The sequence below is a fragment of the Ovis aries genome, chromosome 26, assembly GCF_016772045.2.
Source record: "Ovis aries strain OAR_USU_Benz2616 breed Rambouillet chromosome 26, ARS-UI_Ramb_v3.0, whole genome shotgun sequence".
Classification (NCBI taxonomy): domain Eukaryota; kingdom Metazoa; phylum Chordata; class Mammalia; order Artiodactyla; family Bovidae; genus Ovis; species Ovis aries.
In genome coordinates, this window is record NC_056079.1 from 26,200,856 (window position 1) to 26,219,524 (window position 18,669).

The window sequence follows — 18,669 nt, forward strand, 5'->3', positions numbered from 1 at the left end:
ACATGCTTATATACATAATGTATAATATTATAAAATTTGTAAAATAAAAAAATGGAGAAAATTTTTGAGACCTCGGATTCTATAATATGGTATTAAAAATAGGATTCACAAGAAAAAATTGATATACTGGGCTTTAGCAAAAGTAAAGGCTTTTATTCTTTGAAAGGCATTGAGAAGAAAATGAAAAGACTAGGCACAGAATGAGAAAATATTTGTACTCATACAGCTGATACAGGACTTGTATAAAGAGCTCTCAAAATTCAAACAAGGTGGACTTCCCTGGAAGGTCAGTGGTGAAGAATCCACCTGCCAGTGCAGGAGAGTTTGATCCCTGGTCCAGGAAGATCCCAACTAAGCAGTGTGCCACCATTACTCAGCCTGTGCTCCAGAGCCCTGGGAGCCACAACTACTGAAGCCCGAGTGGCCTAGAGCCCGAGCTGCCCAAGAAAAGCCACCACAGTGAGAAGCCCTAGCACTGCACCTCGAGAGTAACCCATGCAGCAAAGAAAGCCCAGCACAGCCACAATCAATCAACAAGTAAAAGTCATAAAAAATTCAAACAAGGCAATCAAAACAATTGCAAATCAAAAATGGGAAAAGATTTGACACTTTACCTAAGTATATGAAAAGATACACAGCATTGCTAGTCATTAGGGAAATGCAGATTAAAACCATCTGAGATACCCCCTATATACCTATTCAAATGACACAAATTAGAAAAACTGATCATACCAAGTATTGGTGAAGATGTGGAGGACTTGCTGGTAGGAATGTAAAATGGAACAACAACTTTGGAAAACAGTTTGACAGTTTCTTAAAAAGTTAAATATGCACTTACCATATAATCCAGTCATTCCAATCTTAGATATTTGGGAAAGAGAAATGGAAGCTAGTGTACATGAAATACTGGAACACAAGTTTGCACAGCAGCTTTACTTTTAATAGCTAAAGGCTGGACACAACTCAAATGTCAATGAACAGATTAATAAATTTAGATATTTAGTATATCCACACATTGAAATACTATTGAGCAGGTGTGGCAGGTTTAGGTGCATCTCATTGATTTGCTGAACATACTTCTCAGATGTAATTGTTTTGCTGGGATTCAGAAAACTGTAGTGGAGCAGACAGGCAGCAGATTACCAAACGACCACGACCTTTTTTTGGTGCAAGTTTGGGAAGTGCTTTGGAACTTCTTCTCAGTCTAACCACTGAGCTGGTTGTCACTGGCTGTCATATAAAATCCACTTTTCGTTGCCTAGAATAAGAGAAGGGCACGCATGCCAAGTTGCTTCAGTTATGTCTGACTCTTTGTGACGCTATGGACTGTAGCCCACCAGGCTCTCTGCCCATGGGATTTTCCAGGCAAGAATACTGGAGCATGTTGCCATGCCCTCCTCCAGGGGAACTTTCCGACTCAAGGATTGAACTCTCTTCTCCTGACGTTCCTGCATTGTAGGTCGATTCCCGCCCCCCGCAATATTTATTTATTTGTTAACTTTATTTGGCTTCACCAGGTCTTTGTTGTGGCATGAGGGATTTAGTTCCCTGACCAGGGACTGAACCTGGGTCCCATGCATTGGGAGCATACAGTCTTAGCCTCTGGACCACCAGGGAAGTCTGTGCAGGTGGTGCTTTACTGCTGAACCACCAGGCAAGGCCAGAATAAGAGAACATGACACTTAAAAATGACAATTTTTTGATTTTCAGTCAGCTCATGAGGAACTCATTCATTGAGCTTTTTCACCTTTCCAATTAGCTTCAAACGCCAAATGGCCAAAGAATGGTTGACGTTGAGTTCTTCAGCAACTTCTCATGTAAGAGGATAAACTTTGATGATTTCTCTCAATTGGTTGTTGTCAACTTCAGATGGCTGGCCACTATGCTCATCTTCAAGGCTCCAGTCTCCTTTGCAAAACTTCTCGATCACCGCTGCCCTGGATGTTTGTTAGCAGTTCCTGGGCCAGAAGCACTGTCGATGTTGCGGGTTGTCTTTGCTGCTTTCGACCCATTTTGAGGTCAAATAAGAAAATTGCTCTAGTTTGCTTTTTGTCTAACATCACTCCCATAGTCTAAAATAAATATAAAATAAATAGCAAGTAAGACATTAGCAAAAAAAATGAAGGTAGAAATGCTCATTAAAATGATGTATAACAAACCACATTTATTTAAGAATGCATTACAATATCAAATGGCAAATTTCAACAATGCAAACACAATTATGTTTGCATCAACATAATATATTATTATATTATATTATCTACAATAGGTAATTCCATAGAGACAAGTAGATTAGTAGCTAACAGGCCCCGTGGGAAGGGAAATTGGGATTAACTGCTAATAGGTACAGGGTTTCTTTTTAAGGGGATGAAAATGGTGATAAGTGGTGATAGTTGTGTAATATAATGAATATACTAAGACCAGGGATGTGTACACTTAGAGATAATGAATTTTATGTTGTGTGAAGTATACCTCAATTTTTAAAAATGTTATTTAAAAAACCTATGAGGAGTAAAAAAGGTGATGTTTAAAGAAGCAATTTGGGTAAAGCATAGTTGAGTAGAGTAAAATATTAATTTTAAAATTGTTTGTTTACATTAAATAAATAAATTTGGAAAACTATTCACTAAACTGTTAGCAACAGTTGCCCCGATGAGTGAGATTAGGGAGGAACTTAACATTCTAATTAATACATTTAATAATAAGTAATCTATTGTATATATAATATATTTAGCACTATACTATATTATATCTATATATGTACAAATGACTTTTGTGATTGAGTAAAATCAAAGACTTTTCAAGGATTAAATAAGTGTGCTAGCAGCATTTATTATTAAATACGCAACATAGGAAATCTTAAAAAATAATCTGGTTACTTTAAAATCATTCCTTTTTGTACAAATTTAGGCTTTTATATTGAAAGAGATATTTTTATTTTTATACATAAGATGCAAGTTATATAGTGAGATATTTGTATATTAAAATGTTTTTAAAAGTCATAAAGTAGTTGCTATTACGCAGTAGAAATCTATCAAGCTTGAGAGTACTCATGAATATTTTACCATTAATTTTATTTCTCATGGTCAGTTCAGACTCCACTTAGGCTAATCTTTCCCCATCAAATTTGAGTATAAATATCAAAATTACCCCTCATTCAAAATGAGCCAAATAAGCCTGAGCATTTCATCCATGGCTGAGATGAGCTCTCTGTGGCTCAAACACCTCCATGTGCTGGGCAGCCTTGAGAGTGTGCCTCCTGGATCTCCTAATGCAGGAGGAGGGTGAACCAAAGGCCCCAGCTGCTGGGCTCTGACTCCCACCACTGGGTTCAAGCCAAGACCTCATTCCCCTGGACCGTTCCCAGAGACTGCTCACGGCAGGAATACCAAGGCAGGCCCATTTCTGAAAGACACAGGACTCCTCTGAAGGGCGCCTTTGGCTCGAGGTCTCCCTCTGGGTCTTGCCAACCTCCTTGGAACAGTGCTGCGGTCTAAGATGTTCCCTTTCTCATTCACACGGAGCAGCAATGAGCTGATGGCCTATCTCCTCTGTCTCCCGCAGCTCCCCATTTTCCCTCTGTAGTATTTGCCCCTTACAACTCTGATCCCATCTTAGCTTTTTTTTAAAAAATATTTATTTATTTGGCTGTACTGGATCTTAGCTGCTACATGCAGGATTTTAGTTTACATGCAAATTCTTAGTTGTGGCATGTGGGATCTAGTTCTCTGACCAGGAATTGAACCCCAGTCCTCTGCATTGGGAGCAGAGTCTTCCCTGGACCACCATGGAAATCCACATCTTAGTTTTGCTTCTTGGATGACCTCGATTGATACAAGCAGAACCAAGACTAACATTTGAGACTGGCCCACCAATCAGGCAGAGGGCAAAAAGGATGATAACCTGGTTGATAGCTGGGGCCCGGGTAGGCCCTGGTGTAAGGTGCATGCGTGGTAGGTCACTTCAGTCATGTCTGACTCTTTGTAACCCTATGGACTGCAGCCCGCCAGGCTCCTCTGTCCATGGGTTTCTCCAGGCAAGAATACTGGAGTGGGTTGCCATGCCCTCCTGCAGGGGATCTTCCCAACCCAGGGATTGAACCCACGTCTCTTACATCTCCTGCATTGGCAGGCGGGTTCTTTACCACCACCTGGGGTGCCCCTGGTGTAAGGTGGGTGACTGTCGAATGCTAAAGATTTCATTAATAAAATCTGGGAGAAGGTCTTGGAGGAGGCAAACATGATGTGACATCCAAACATTTGAAAGCTATGGAGAGAACAATGGACTCGAAGACAGCTGAGCTGTCTGATTAATGCTAAGCTGTACTGATGGCAGCAGAGGGATAATGAGGGGCTCAGAGCCATTAACGAGCAATTAATGACTAAGTGTGAGAGCCAGAGGGTCTCTTTGGTGGCTTCCAAAGAGGCCCTTACCTCCTCCAGAATGTTGGAGGCCAAAGTTGAACAGGCCAAAAATCAAATAAAAAAATTTAAAGCTTATTGTGCGTGTCCACAGGGCTTAGTTTTTATTTATTTGGCCGTGGCAGGTCTCAGTTGTGGCATGCGAGAACTTCACCGCAGCGCGAGCTTAGTGGCCCTGTGGCATGTGGGATGTTCGTTCTCCGTCCAGGCATTGACCCTCCATTCCCTGCATTGACAGGCAGATTCTAGACTATTGGACCACCAGGGAAGTCCCCCAAAGATGAAATAAAATCACGGAGATCCCTAGATATTCGCATACTCAGCTGAGATAGATCTGCGATACCAAGATCAGAGTCCAGGAAAAGCCTAGAGCCCTGAAACCTGGGAGGAGAACATGTAGGTAGATCCCCCGAGTGCGTTGAGTCTGCAGGACTACCTCCGCCCCCATCATTTAGGTTTGGAGAGCTGTCCATCCTTTCCTGGGAAGAGTGAGTACTTCCATCACAACGGAAGGTGCTCCAGAAACGTCTCCCTCAGGGAGGAACCCAGGCTCCCCTCAGTAGCTGCTCTCACCTCCTCCTGTCTGATGACCAAGGTTCACTCCCAGCATCTCTTGGGTGGTTATGTTGCTGGCCAAAATTGGCTTTCTCTGCCCACCGATGTGGAATAAAACATACAGAGACAGAGTTTGGAGGAAATAGATGGCTTTAATTCCCAGCTGGCGGAAAGGGGAACATAGTAGGCTCATGCCTCAAGAACTGTTGTCCCCCTTCCCCCATGAGGGGTCTAGGGGCTTCTACAGATGAGGGCTCGAAGTCATTAGTTGGTGATGAGGAACCAAGGTGTTACGATCTTGACTTCTTTCTCAAAGACAGTCACAGGCTGACGTCATAGCCCAGTCGTCGAGTCAGGCAGTTTGGGTGGCTCTGTGTCCTTCTTTCTGATACATAACTACAAGAGGAAGGGTGTTGGAAGGGTAAACACCAGATAGGGGATGTATTTAGCACAGAGTCAGAGGAAAATGGGTGTGAAGCGTAGCTCCTGCAGAGTTAGAGGGCAGAAAAGCAAATTTCGTTACAGACATTCAGAGTTAGGAGTGGTTAAAGTTAAAAACAAACTATGAATGTTCATGGTTTTCTTTATCTTCTTTGTTCTCAAGAATGGGAAAGAAGAAAACCTCATTCCTCTTTTTTTTTTTTTTCTTAAATCCTTTTCACTGCAACAGATACATGTTAGGAATGATTAAGATGCAAGGAGGGAATTCCCTGATGGCCCAATGGCTAAGATTTCTTCACTCCCAATGCAGGTGGTGTGGGTTGATCCCTGTTTAGGGAACTAGATCCCACATGCAGCATCTAATACTCAATGCAGCCATATAAATACGTATTCTAAAAAAAGGAAGGAGACCATACCCCAGAAGAACTGAGAGAATTAGCTGGTATGTAAAAGCAGGAGCAGAGGTGCACCCCCAGGGCTGTATTTTGAGGGTGATTGGTAAGGGGCTTAAATGTAACTTTCTCAGGACCGGAAATTCAACACGTTTGCGAGGACCCCAGGGAACGGGGCAAATTCACTGCCAGGGTGGTTCTTGGAAGTTTGGGCAAAGCAATGACAGCACTCAGTGAAGTGGAAATTTCCAAGCTGCACTCAGGAGGAAAGGATTCCACAGCAGGTCCAGGCTGCGGTGCCACGATGCAGCTCATTGGTCCAGGGGATCAGAGGAAGGAATAAGGAGGCTGAAGGAAGTGTGTACGCCAGCCTGCACCCCGTGGAACATGCAGACTCCTGCCTCTTCGGTGACGTTTTTAGGGGGTTCAACGATCAAGAGCGTGCCAGGATATCTCCTCAAAGTAAAAGGCATATGGGTACATCTTGCGTTCCCACTACGTAAGGAAGCCCCACCCACTTACGTAGCTTTTTTGGTGGTTCAGGAGACAACACACTCGGCAGATGAAAATGTGGCTCTGGCCCATAGATAAACTGCTTAGATAAACGCCAGCTTTGAGAGAGCAGAGCAGGAAATGCTCTATGGCAGGTACGGCAGCACTGCTTGCGTGGTCCTCGGGTGAACCCGAGGCTTTGGAACTGTCAGTGTTGGAGAAAGATGCAGGGGGAAAGAGAACTCAAGCCACCACTGGCTGCCTCAGAACTGACGTGATGGAACGGGGTGGCCATGGTAAAGAGACAACTAACCAGGGGACCCACTTCACCCTGAAGGAGGTGGATGGAGTTGGCCTACGGCATGAACATCACACCATCTAGAAGAAGGCAGCTTCGAAGAATGCAGAAAGGCTTCTAAAGGCACAGGTGAAGTGCCTGCTTGAGGCAATCCTCTGCAGGCATACGGTACAGTAGGGCCTCCCAGGTGGCCCTACTTTACAAAGAATCTGCCTGACAATGCAGGAGACCTAAGAGACGCAGGTTCGGTTCCTGGATGGGGAAGATTCCCTGGAGGAGGGAATGGCAACTCACTCCAGTATTCTTGCTTGGAGAATCCAATGGACAGAGGGCTCTAGTCTAGTCTAGTCTAGTCTAGTCTAGGGTCTGACTCGACTGAAGTGACTTAGAAGCCTGGATGAGAATCAGGAGTCCTAGCCACCAGGCCGGCAAGGGCTAGAGGCTAGAAGCTATTTCCCCCTGATCTTTGCCCCCAGTGAAAAATATACTTCTCATGGAGGCAAAAGCTGCAAATGCAGGTATGAAGTTTATTGTTAGAAACACAGCACAAGTGGGAGAGCACACAGAGAAACAGTTTATTTAGCTAGGACAGAAGCAAGGCAGAGATGGACACCTGGAGAGAAAGAGTGTGGGCATCCCCTCTAGTGAAGAGGAGCGCAGTAAAGAGGCAGGTAGTCACTTATATAGGGCAGTTCTTCAGGTGTGTGTTTACCTTTAGCCAATTATCTGGTTTCTTTTCCCACACCTGACCTACCCCTAGGACCCTCCTCAACATGCCATGCCTGCACAACTTTTTTCCAAGATCAGTTCCAGCCCAGAGACTTATGGGATCACATTTTGACCCTCCAAAAGGAAGGTACGTGTGAAATGTCTTATTGCCCCAAGGATGGGACTATATGACCTTCTGAACATTTAGTCAAACAAGGTTTAGCCCCGTTCTCCTCCGGCCATGACTGTTGCCTTAAGGTGTCCACAGGAGACAGCCTGTTATCCTTGTTTCAGCTGTTACTTCCATTTCAGAGAGCAAACAGGAGGCTGGCCATAAACGTCTAACCTGGAGTTTACCTACCTCCTGTTTCAGGAAATGCAAACAGGAGGGCAGTTGTGAATGCTTAGCCTGGGGCCCATCTAAGTCCCTCAGAATCAAAGGCCTCCATATAGCAACTGGGCACTCAATAGGACGAATCCGCGAATCTTCCTGGGAAGAAGTGGGAATCGAGGGGTGGAAGCAGGAAAACTGTAGGGGAGGAAAACTTCTCCTTTCTTCCCTCCTAGGGAACCAAAAAGCTGTCTGGTCATATCTGGTTCTTTTCTAATCACAGCCTTGGTAATATAACCAGTGTTTCCATCTGTGTCCTGTTATAACGAGAACAGATTCTTTTCAACTATGTAAACAATTATTGTGCCATAAAAATAAGAATGCTCACTAAGAGTTTTTGGATTCTGAAGAAATTGGGTCGGGAGAAAAAGATAAATATTTTTCATCTCTGTTCACAAAGGTGTATTTTCCCAAATCTCTGATTAATTAAGAGAAAAATATCCTTAAATCTGGGAAAACAAAATATAAAAGAATCAAAAATATTTCAAATACTGGGACTTCCCCCACGGCCCAGTGGTTAAGCCTCTACGTTTCCACTGCAGAGGGCCCAGGGTTCAATCCCTGGCCAGGGAACGAAAGTTCCACATACTGCTGGGTGCAGCCAAAAAGAAAAAAATAGAAAAGAAATTTTTGAAAAAAAAAAATTCAAATAAATAAAACCATGACAATTATAATCATCCTCATTGGTTCATGCAGCCCCATGTAATTAATTCTTCTTCATCTTGATCCTCTTTTAGCAGTTTTACAAAGCCATTTGTTTCTCCATTCTGTAAATTCTCACTGAATTCACCAGTAGGAAAATTATTAGTAATCTGTATTCCAGAGTATTTGTCCTTTTCGTGAGGTTCTCTGAAGATGAAACACTTTTGCAAAAACATCAGAGTAAAACAATAACTTGTGTAAATAAAAGACTTTAACATGACCTTGGGTAAAAATCTGATGAGAGCTCTCATTTCGATGTTGTTGAAAGCACGTTTGGCTATTTCCATGACATACATCTTAGGATAACAGCTAGAATTACAAGTGATGACATTATATTAGGACATATCAGATTTCTAGGAACTTCATAAAATTTCTGGAACACTTATACACCTCTACAAGTAAAACATAAAGCAGGCTTAGTATTAACTCCTTATTTGATAATGTTTCCCATGTACCAACATATAAAATAAAGCTTATTAGTTTAACCCCTCCATGTAGTTTAACATATCAAATAAAGTTAATTAGTTTAACCCCTCCCTCTCTCTCTTTTTTTTTTTTTTCCACAAGGAGAGGGAGCAAATTTTGTTTTTGAGATGTTCCAGAGTCTCCTGGAAATAAATCCCTGTAGTTTGAGGTCAGAAAAACTTCATTTAGAATTTAACTGGGGGGAGGGGGAGTGTGGGAAGTTTGCTAAGGTTTTTTTTATAAAAAAGTTTTAAAACACTTAAATGGATGGGTTCATTGATTACTGTGAAACAATACTTTATTACCCATTTAACCAAAGTGACAGAGACAAAATCAGAAAGTTACATAGTTGTCAAAAAACCTTAGCTCTTTTAATGGAGAAGACTTGGTTTTAGATAATCAAAGACCTGATAAAGACAATGTGAAGCACAGTCAATTTTTTCAGTAAGACAAAATCTTTGCTTTTCAAGCAGATTACTTAAAAGGTAAAGAAAACCTTTCTAATCTTATCAAGAGCTGACCAGGGGTCCAAGAAAACGTTGAGTTTTTAGTAGATGAAAGAAAATTAAGTTTTAGCTTTATGTAAGCATAAGTACACTATTTAAAATCTATGATAATAAATTTATTACATTTTTAGACAGCTTGAGTTACACGAAGTAAAATGCCCTTTCTTTCTCTCCTGCCAAGTTTTTCTATCAACTTAGTTTGTCCTTTACTTTCCTCTTTCTCATTCAGAAATAACCAGTTTGACTTTGGGGCAAATTAATTTCTTTCATCTTTACAAAAATGCACCTCCATACCTCATACCTTTCTTACCCCCAAACACATCCTATTTCCTTTGCATACAGTGTTGCTTCCCTTATTATTTCTAGTATGTGCGTTAGTCGCTCAGCTATGTCTCTTTGCAGCCCATGACTATTATTAATACATCTTATCCCTTAAAACCTTAATTTCTATTGAAAACTAAGAAATAAGCAACTGTGAACTGTGCTACAAAAACATTCTTTACACTGACAAATTTGTGAATGCATTTCATAATTTCTAGATGCATATACTTTCTCATAGTATAATTTTTCAATGTGGAACAAGACATGTTTACTAATGAGTCCAAGTCTCTTTTGTTTGGGCTTCCCTCATAGCTCAGTTGGTAAAGAATTTGCCTGCAGTGCAGGAGACCTGGGTTAAATTCCTAGGTCGGGAAAATCCCCTGGAGGAGGAAATGGAATCCATTGCAGTATTCTTGCCTGGAAAATCCCACGGACAGAGGAGCCTGGTGGGCTACAGTCCATGGGGTTGCAAGAGTCGGACACGACTTAGCGACTAAACTACCACCATGAATTTTTGTTTCTCTGTAATAGGCAACCAAAACCAAAAATCATGTTTAACATAATTAATGTACCTGTGTTTTATCTTACCTGGAAGTGATCTAGATATTCAATAATTTCTAGCATTTAACTTAGCAAAACTACATTATCATAGAGATTTGGGAAACTATTTCAGTAGACATACCATAAAACACTTATTGTTGAAAACTTCACTTAAAATTTTTAATCCTACTTCCATTTATTTAATTTACTTGCTCCCACCAATCTTCCTACTAATCAAACTTGTTCCCACCAATCAAAACAGTTTTTGATCAAACTTGTTCCCATCAATTAAAACAATTTCCACCAATCAAAACTTGTTCCCACCACTACCTTCATGAGACAACAAAGCACTAGTCATCACCTTAAGTTATTTTTTTGCTGATAAATTTGACAACAGAGTTAATATGAACTTTCAGTAAACCTAGGCAGAATAAAAGTATTATATTTAATGATAACTGTAAAAATATGCCCATTTTTATAAACTAAACAAGGTAACTTTTATTTAACAAAATTTATTCTAGATCATGTGAACTTGAAAACATTTGGGTTAGTTTGTATATTTCTGAGGATATACTTAATTTATATAGCACTTCATTGTCTTTAAGCCAGTTAAACAGAACTCTTCAGAAATTAATTTTGGCAATACCCTTCAGAGGTAGAAAAATATCCCATATATAAAACCTATATCCATAGATACAAAAACATATAGACAGACACAGAGACCCTATAGCTTTCATTCCCAAATTTTAGCTATGAATCAGGTCCAACAATATAAAACTCACTAGTTTATAAATAACAGTTGGAATATGTTAAGATTACCCACTCAGATGACTAAAGCTTTTACTATTTGTGGACAAGACTTTTAAGATTTGGATTTTCCCATGACAAATCCTGTAGTAGCTAGGGACCAGAGTTTGGGCAAAGGAGACTTTATGGCAGTGTGCCTATTTCAAATCCTTTTTTCCCCCTTCTGTCTCAGGTGTTCGTGTGCAATGTTTTAATTATCTCCTGGGGTGTTTATATTTCACAGACATGGTAAGATAGATGTCTTCAATGCATAGAGAGAATGTAAGTTTTCTTTTCTTTTTTTTTTTTTTTTTCTGAGAGTTTTGGAGTCATCAGAAGTCGAGAGTAAATCCTATTTAAAAATTTCCTTCTTTTCCTTATGTGCAGGACAACTGGACTTCCAATGTCCTATTTTTTTTTTTTAAATTTTATAATATGTGCAGATGTCTGAATGCAAAAAAGAAAGGGTCTGAGTGGACTTCGTGCTATTCTCAGAGTTGGACTTTTGTTTCTCTAAAGATTCAGTTGGCAATTCAAGGATTTTTTATTTTAACTTCTGTTTTCTCTTGCATTCCTGCAAGCTATCTTCAACTGGGTGGCTGCTTTCATGACCATGATAACAGTTTGACTTGCCCACTCAACCACACTATTTTGAATTTGTCTTTTTATACTTTGGAGAAAATTTCCTACTATAGCAGAAACGAAAAGATTTCTATGTTCTGGAGCTTCACGGTTTAGTGCAGTACGCCTTTGAATGGTCTGTACAAAGCATTCAACAAAGACTTTTGGATGTTCTTTCTGAGCACATAATTCAACCTTAGACCAGCTCACCTTAGGGGGGAAAGCCTTTTTTATGGCTTCTATTAGCCCCTGAACCTCTAGCTGATCCATTTCCTGATAATTTGTAGGAAGGCCTGGGAGAAACTTTGGTCATCGGTCTCCTCTGTGAAAGGGCTTTTGAATGACCACTAATTTTTCTAATTCCCCTAAGTTTGGTAGGATCTTCTGAAACTGGAGGTAAAAGGGCTTTATAATTTAAAAGGTCTGTCACTGTCCAACCAGGGTATATAAATTCTTGATGGTGGGGGGTCAAAGATACATCCGTAAAGGATATTGCATGGAAAGGACTGATGCTTGCAGAACCAGATTTAGAGCCCAGGAGGGCAGGAGCTGTACAAGACAGCAAAAGCAAGCTTTACTGATCTTCCCAGGTGCTTTTACTTAATTCACTTTCTGATTTTAAGCATTTACACTTGGCGCCTGAATACCCTGGGTGTAAAGAGCAGGCTGAAGGGCTACCTATAAATCTTGTAGAGAAAGGAAATTAACAGACAGCTGGGTGTTTAAGGGATTTTCTGGGGAAGATGGGGTAGTTTTGAGAATTTGCTAATAGATGATGCTGGAATTTATTTTGGATGTCAACTTTGATTTTTGTTCTAAATCTAATTTCTGTTCTTTCAGCTTGTGAAGGGATTCCCTCAAGTTAGCCTTTATAGTCTTTTCTGAACTCTTTTTAATTTGGTCTTTCCATAAGTAATTGTTGAGGATGAGCACTCTCAAAATCTTTTTTTCTTTCAAATATAGCCAATTCAAAGGATTCATCAGCCTGTCATTGATGAGCAGGATCTTACAGTAATCTCCATAGTGACTCAAACCAATAAGCCTTTTTATAGCTCAACCATGAACACAAGAGCCGTCCCAAAGGAGAGTGCAAAACATGCAGTCCTTGCAAGATCCAGAAAACTCCTTCCCAGACTTAGCCCAAGGAATCTAAAACCTCCCTTGTTATAGGCAGTAAGACAGATGGAGACCAAACAGGGTCTTGAGTCTCGCATGAGAATGTGAGACATCCGACCACAAAGCTGCTACTCTGTGACCCTGGACAGGAGCTACTGGAATGGGGCTTTTCCAGAAACAACAAGACAATGAAGGGTGAAATGACCACGGTCCCGTCAACTACAAATTGGCACTTGCCATCTACCTCTACAAGGATTAAATTATGAATCCACTGCCACGGCTGGTCTTCAACACCCCCTGAAAGGAGTTGATGGTGAAGATCAGGAATAAGGCACTCTGTGCTCTGGGAAAAACCACTGAAGACTGGTTGTCTTCAGATAGATATTTTCAGGAGATGATTTTATGAGCCCCGTTCTTGCATCTCCTCGTATCTAGAGAAGCACTAAAATCCTTTGTGGTGACATGTGCTCCTTATGATTAGCAGTGACATCCATGAGACTAGCAGAAACTTGTGCAAAAAAAAAAAAAAAAGTGCTTGATTGCACTTATATACTCCCTCTTCACCAAAATCGCGTGTATACTGACCTCCCACCACCTCTTTGGAGCAGTTTCTAAGAGCTATAGTCCTCATTTACTCCCAAATAAAACTTAACTCACAACTCTGACACTGTGGTTTTTTTTAAAGCTGACAGTCCCTTTGGGTCTGGGACCCCTTCTGACAAATTCCCCTTTGAGTTGGCACAACGAGAACGCTGCTTGCAACCTTGTGTCTCAGAATCCCAGTGTGTTTGGCCACCAAAGCCAAGCCAGCACCGCACCTTCCAGCTGATGGAGACCAGAAAGTATATCCTCATTGGTCACAAAGCCAAGCTCTCAGGACAGAGACCAAAATGAAAGGAAAATCTCTGGTTTTTATAGAGGTGACCCACAGCCAAGTTTGTCTAAGTAGATGCTGGTCGGATGCCACCTGTGAACTCACCCGCCCATGAGGCCGCCTTGAGTAACAGACTTATAGGACCTACACCTGTGTTCCACTCTATGGTTTTCCTCCTTACAACAAACGACACAAAAGAGAGAAAAGAAAACAGTGGCCATCTCTGGGGAGGAAAGGGATCCATAGAAATCAGGTGTACCCATCACAAATCTCAACCAGAGTTGCTGGACCCAAGTAACCAATTCACACAAATATTTTCTCCTGCTCATCTAAATTTAAGAGAATGAAAACGACTCTCACATGCTCACTTCCAACACACCCTTAGGCACAGATCCAGGAGACTGATGTGTTAAGAATTCTTACCTTCTGCCGGCATTTTTCAGAGGTCCCAGGATCTCTCAGTAGGCCCAGAGCAAATACAACCAGTCTGTGGAGAGTCCCACATTGGGCACCAAAACTTGCTGTTCAGTCGCGTCCAACTGTTTGTGACCTCATGGACTGCAGCACGCCAGGCTTCCCTGTCCTTCACTATCTCCCGGAGTTTGCTCAAGCTCGTCCATTGAGTGGGTAATGCCATCCAACCATTTCATTCTGTCTTCCCCTTCTCCTCCTGCCCTCAGTCTTTCTCAGGATCAGGGTCTTTAGGGAAAGAAAAACTTTCCCTTCTTCCCTTCCAGGTTCTTTGACTAGTCTGATAATTAAATTGACACAGGACAGATTAGCAGGAAAAAAAATGAACTGAATTTCATACATTTCAGAGTCCATAAAAATAGAAGACTCCAAAAAGTGACCAAAGCAGGTAACTTTTATTCCTTTTAAATAAAGAATCCATTTATGATAAATTGACTGAACAAAGGGGTTTGTACTTGGGGTAGCACATTACTGAAGAAGTGACAAGATATACAGCCTTTTGTGCCTTGAATTCCCTACTCTGATGATAAAGATGCCTGCTGTCTTGGTGCAGAGAGTAACTTCACATGAGATTGATTTCTTACTTTCAGGGGACAAAGGAGGATCAGAATGTCCTTTGTGTGCTGGCTGTTTTTAAAATAACTTTAATTCAAAATAATTCATATGCCAAAATGGTACATTTTGGGGGTGATGTACTCTGCTCTCTTTCATCATTACTGCCAGGGACCCACTGGGGAGTTTGTCTCCCTGTCCTCAAATTTCTGGACTCTGCAGAGTTGGAGGCTCTCCTCTCCAAATGAGGCAATTCCTGCCAAGAAACACAGCTAGGAGCCATTGAATTACAATGTAACTACAAGTTACAGCTGCTGTAGGGGGCACCCTGGATTCCTTTTGCTAAGGAACCAGCAGGTTGGAAGAGGAGTTGCCACCTGAGGACATAATTACAGATAATTGACTGATCAGTAGGAGATGGTGCTGCTTTAAACAAGGTGGCAAGGAGGGAGGAATTGTGTTAAGGAACCTACATGATCTACTCCAGCCACCTTTGGGTGCCCCCTTGCCCCACTGTATCTGCTCTCAAATGTCTGTAGCAACCACAACCTGAGAAAGGAATGCTGCTGGGTTTGATCTCAGGGCCACAACTGGAATGCATCCTGTTCCTCCATCATCCATTCTAAATTACCGCTCACCCCTGCTCTCACCTTGGCAGGAATCAGTGGCTTACCTGGTGGTATGATTCAAACCTTCACTCCCAAGTGGTCTGATCTCTTGGTAATCATACCTTTCTTAAGGCTGGAGGATCACTTGAGCCTAGGAGTTATTGGCTGTAGTGAGCAATGCCGAGCCTGTGTCCACACTACGTTGGTCATCAATATGGTGACCTCCAGGGAGTGGGGGTCTTCCAGGTTGCCTAGGCAGGGTGAACCTGCCCAGGTCAGAAACAGAGGAGGTCAAAACTCCAGTGCTGATCAGTAGTGGGATCACGCCTGTGAATAGCCCTGCTCTCCAGCCTGGGCAACATAGCGAGACCCCCGTCTCAAAAAAAAAAAAAAGAACAAAGAAGCAGATTTTCCTATGGAGAACTGCCAACCAGTTGATACAGATATTCTAATCTATCTAGAGTTCATTTCCTTCCTTTAAATAATCATTTTTAAAATTATAAAAATAATGATTACCACAAAATAATTTTAAAAGTATAAAAGCAAAATTTGAAGTCTACTTCTTGTGCAGTTTCCATTGAAGCAACACTATTTTCTGTTGGAAATTGTTTTCTCCGTTGGATATTGATGCTCAAGGTATGATTTTAATGATCTTGTTTGAAAGGACTCTCTTGTGTATTTACCCAGAATGAACTAACAAGACTGAATTTTTAAACACACAAAACTGAGGGCCAACTCTTTCATGCAGAGTCGTTTTTAATTTTCACATGCCAATCTTTCATTAAGTCTTTTATAATGGCAAACACTATGCTTTACAAAAAGTATAAACTTCAGTTACTACTTAGAATATGAGAGATTGTTTAGGGAGAGTATGTGTAGTGCTGTGCTTACTGCATTTTAATTTTTATTTACTCTTATGAACTGTGACTTTTTTTTCTAATTACTTAGATTAAAAAAATTTTTTTTAACTTTCTATTTTGTACTGAGGTTTACCCGATTAACAATGTTATGGTAGTTTCAGGTGAACAGAGAAAGGACTCAGTCATACATATACATGTATCCATTCTCCTGACTCATTTGTTTTTGTGTTAATTTCCCCCCTTATTTTATAGAAGTCTCCCCCTAGAGGGTAAGAAAAGTAACTGTAGTTTCGGTGTGAACTCAGTATGCACTTACTTCTGTAGTTTTAAAAAGAATGTGTGATTGTCTTTACTCCATTGTATATTCTTGCCTCCTTTGTCAAAGATAAGGTGTCCATATGTGTGTGGATTTATCTCTGGGCTTTCTATTTTGTTCCATTGATCTATATGTCTGTCTTTGTGCCAGTACCATACTGTCTTGATGACTGTGGCTTTGTAGTAGAGCCTGAAGTCAGGCAAGTTGATTCCTCCAGTTCCATTCTTCTTTCTCAAGATTGCTTTGGCTATTCGAGGTTTTTGTATTTCCATACAAATCTTGAAATTATTTGTTCTAGTTCTGTGAAAAATGTGCCTGGTAGCTTGATAGGGATTGCATTGAATTTGTAAATTGCTTTGGGTAGTATACTCATTTTCACTATATTGATTCTTCCAATCCATGAACATGGTATATTTCTCCATCTATTAGTGTCCTCTTTGATTTCTTTCATCAGTGTTTTATAGTTTTCTATATATAGGTCTTTAGTTTCTTTAGGTAGATATATTCCTAAGTATTTTATTCTTTTCGTTGCAATGGTGAATGGAATTGTTTCCTTAATTTCTTTTTCTACTTTCTCATTATTCGTGTATAGGAATGCAAGGGATTTCTGTGTGTTGATTTTATATCCTGCAACTTTACTATATTCATTGATTAGCTCTAGTAATTTTCTGGTGCTGGTGCATGGGGATGACCCAGAAAGATGTTATGGGGAGGGAGGTGGGAGGGGGGTTCATGTTTGGGAATGCATGTAAGAATTAAAGATTTTAAAATTTTAAAAAATAAAAACTAAAAAAAAAAAAAATAAAATAAAATAAAAAAATAAAAAGAATGTGTGAAGACAAGTTTGAAATAATTTAGGTTATAGATTGACTTTATAAAAAAGAAGGTCAGAGAATTCCCTGGAAGTCCACGTTGTTAGGACTCTATACTTCCAGTGCAGGTAAGCATGGGGTTTGATCCCTCGTCAGGGAACTAGGATCCCCCCCACCGCCACACACACACACAAAACTGAAAAACTAAGAAGAAGGTCAATATTATCATTTTCAAATTCAAAAAAATTCTTAATGAGAAAAACCAGTTCCCTAAGATGAGTGAGGTTAGGCTGTTAGTGTACACAAAATTTAGCTTTAACAATGTTCCTCAGTGGAAAACATTTGGATCTTTATTTAAGTTTTCATTCAAGAATTTACAAATGACACTTGAGCTTAAGATCTCCAAGGGAAATTATTGTTTAGGGAACAAAAAATGCAACTTAACAAAATAACGTTGATAAAACTGTAGAGGCAAATATAATTTTGTACCTTTTAAAAAACTTCAATGTTTTCATTCAATGAGGGAGGGACTACTTTATTTTCATAAACAACTAAACTTACAAAGTATAGTCATTGTATTACTTTTTAGTTATAAAAGGCAGGTGAGATTTTAAAAGTAATTTCATACTAAAAAAGATGATAAAGAATTTATGAGAATAATTTTTTAGGTGGGACAGACAAACTATGGTCAACTGTAATTTTAAATATGGTTGACCATGGGAATAAAAATTAGAGATCTTTCCATGTAGATTAAAAAGTAGATTGCTTTTTCCAAAATCAACTTATTCTCTTATTCTTTCATAAAGTTAGAATTTTCTTTCAATTTACAGGTAAAATATTATCACAGAGATAAAAATACTCTAAAATTTTCATACATTTTTCTCTTTTTGATGAAAGAAAACCTGGAACTATTTTGTAGTACATTTATTAGTTGCCAGTTTTCAAGAGATGAAATCTTGTAAAGGTAGTTATAAAAATATACAGTAGAAATGTCTTTGGGGAGAGCCTGTGATTTAGTACATATCGCATTTGTTCAAGATAGTCATGGAGATGAGCCTTCCCTGGTGTCTCAGTAATAAAGAATCTGCCTGCCAATGCAAAAGACATGGGTTTGATCCCTGGGTCAGGAAGATCCTCTGAAGGAGGGCATGGCAACCCACTCCAGTATCCTTGCCTGGAGAATCCCATGGACAGAGGAGCCTAGCAGGCTACATACAGTCCATGGGGTCGTACACAATTGAACACAACTTATTGACTAACATCAACCAAGTCATGGACATGCAAACCCAGTGTTCACATGGGCTCTGTTCTCTAAACTTCATTTCCTGACATTAGAAGTTAGACGTGATTTAATAAGTATTTGAAGCAAAATAACTGTAGCTTACACTTTTTATGTAATGAAGAGCCACAGTAGTATGGGA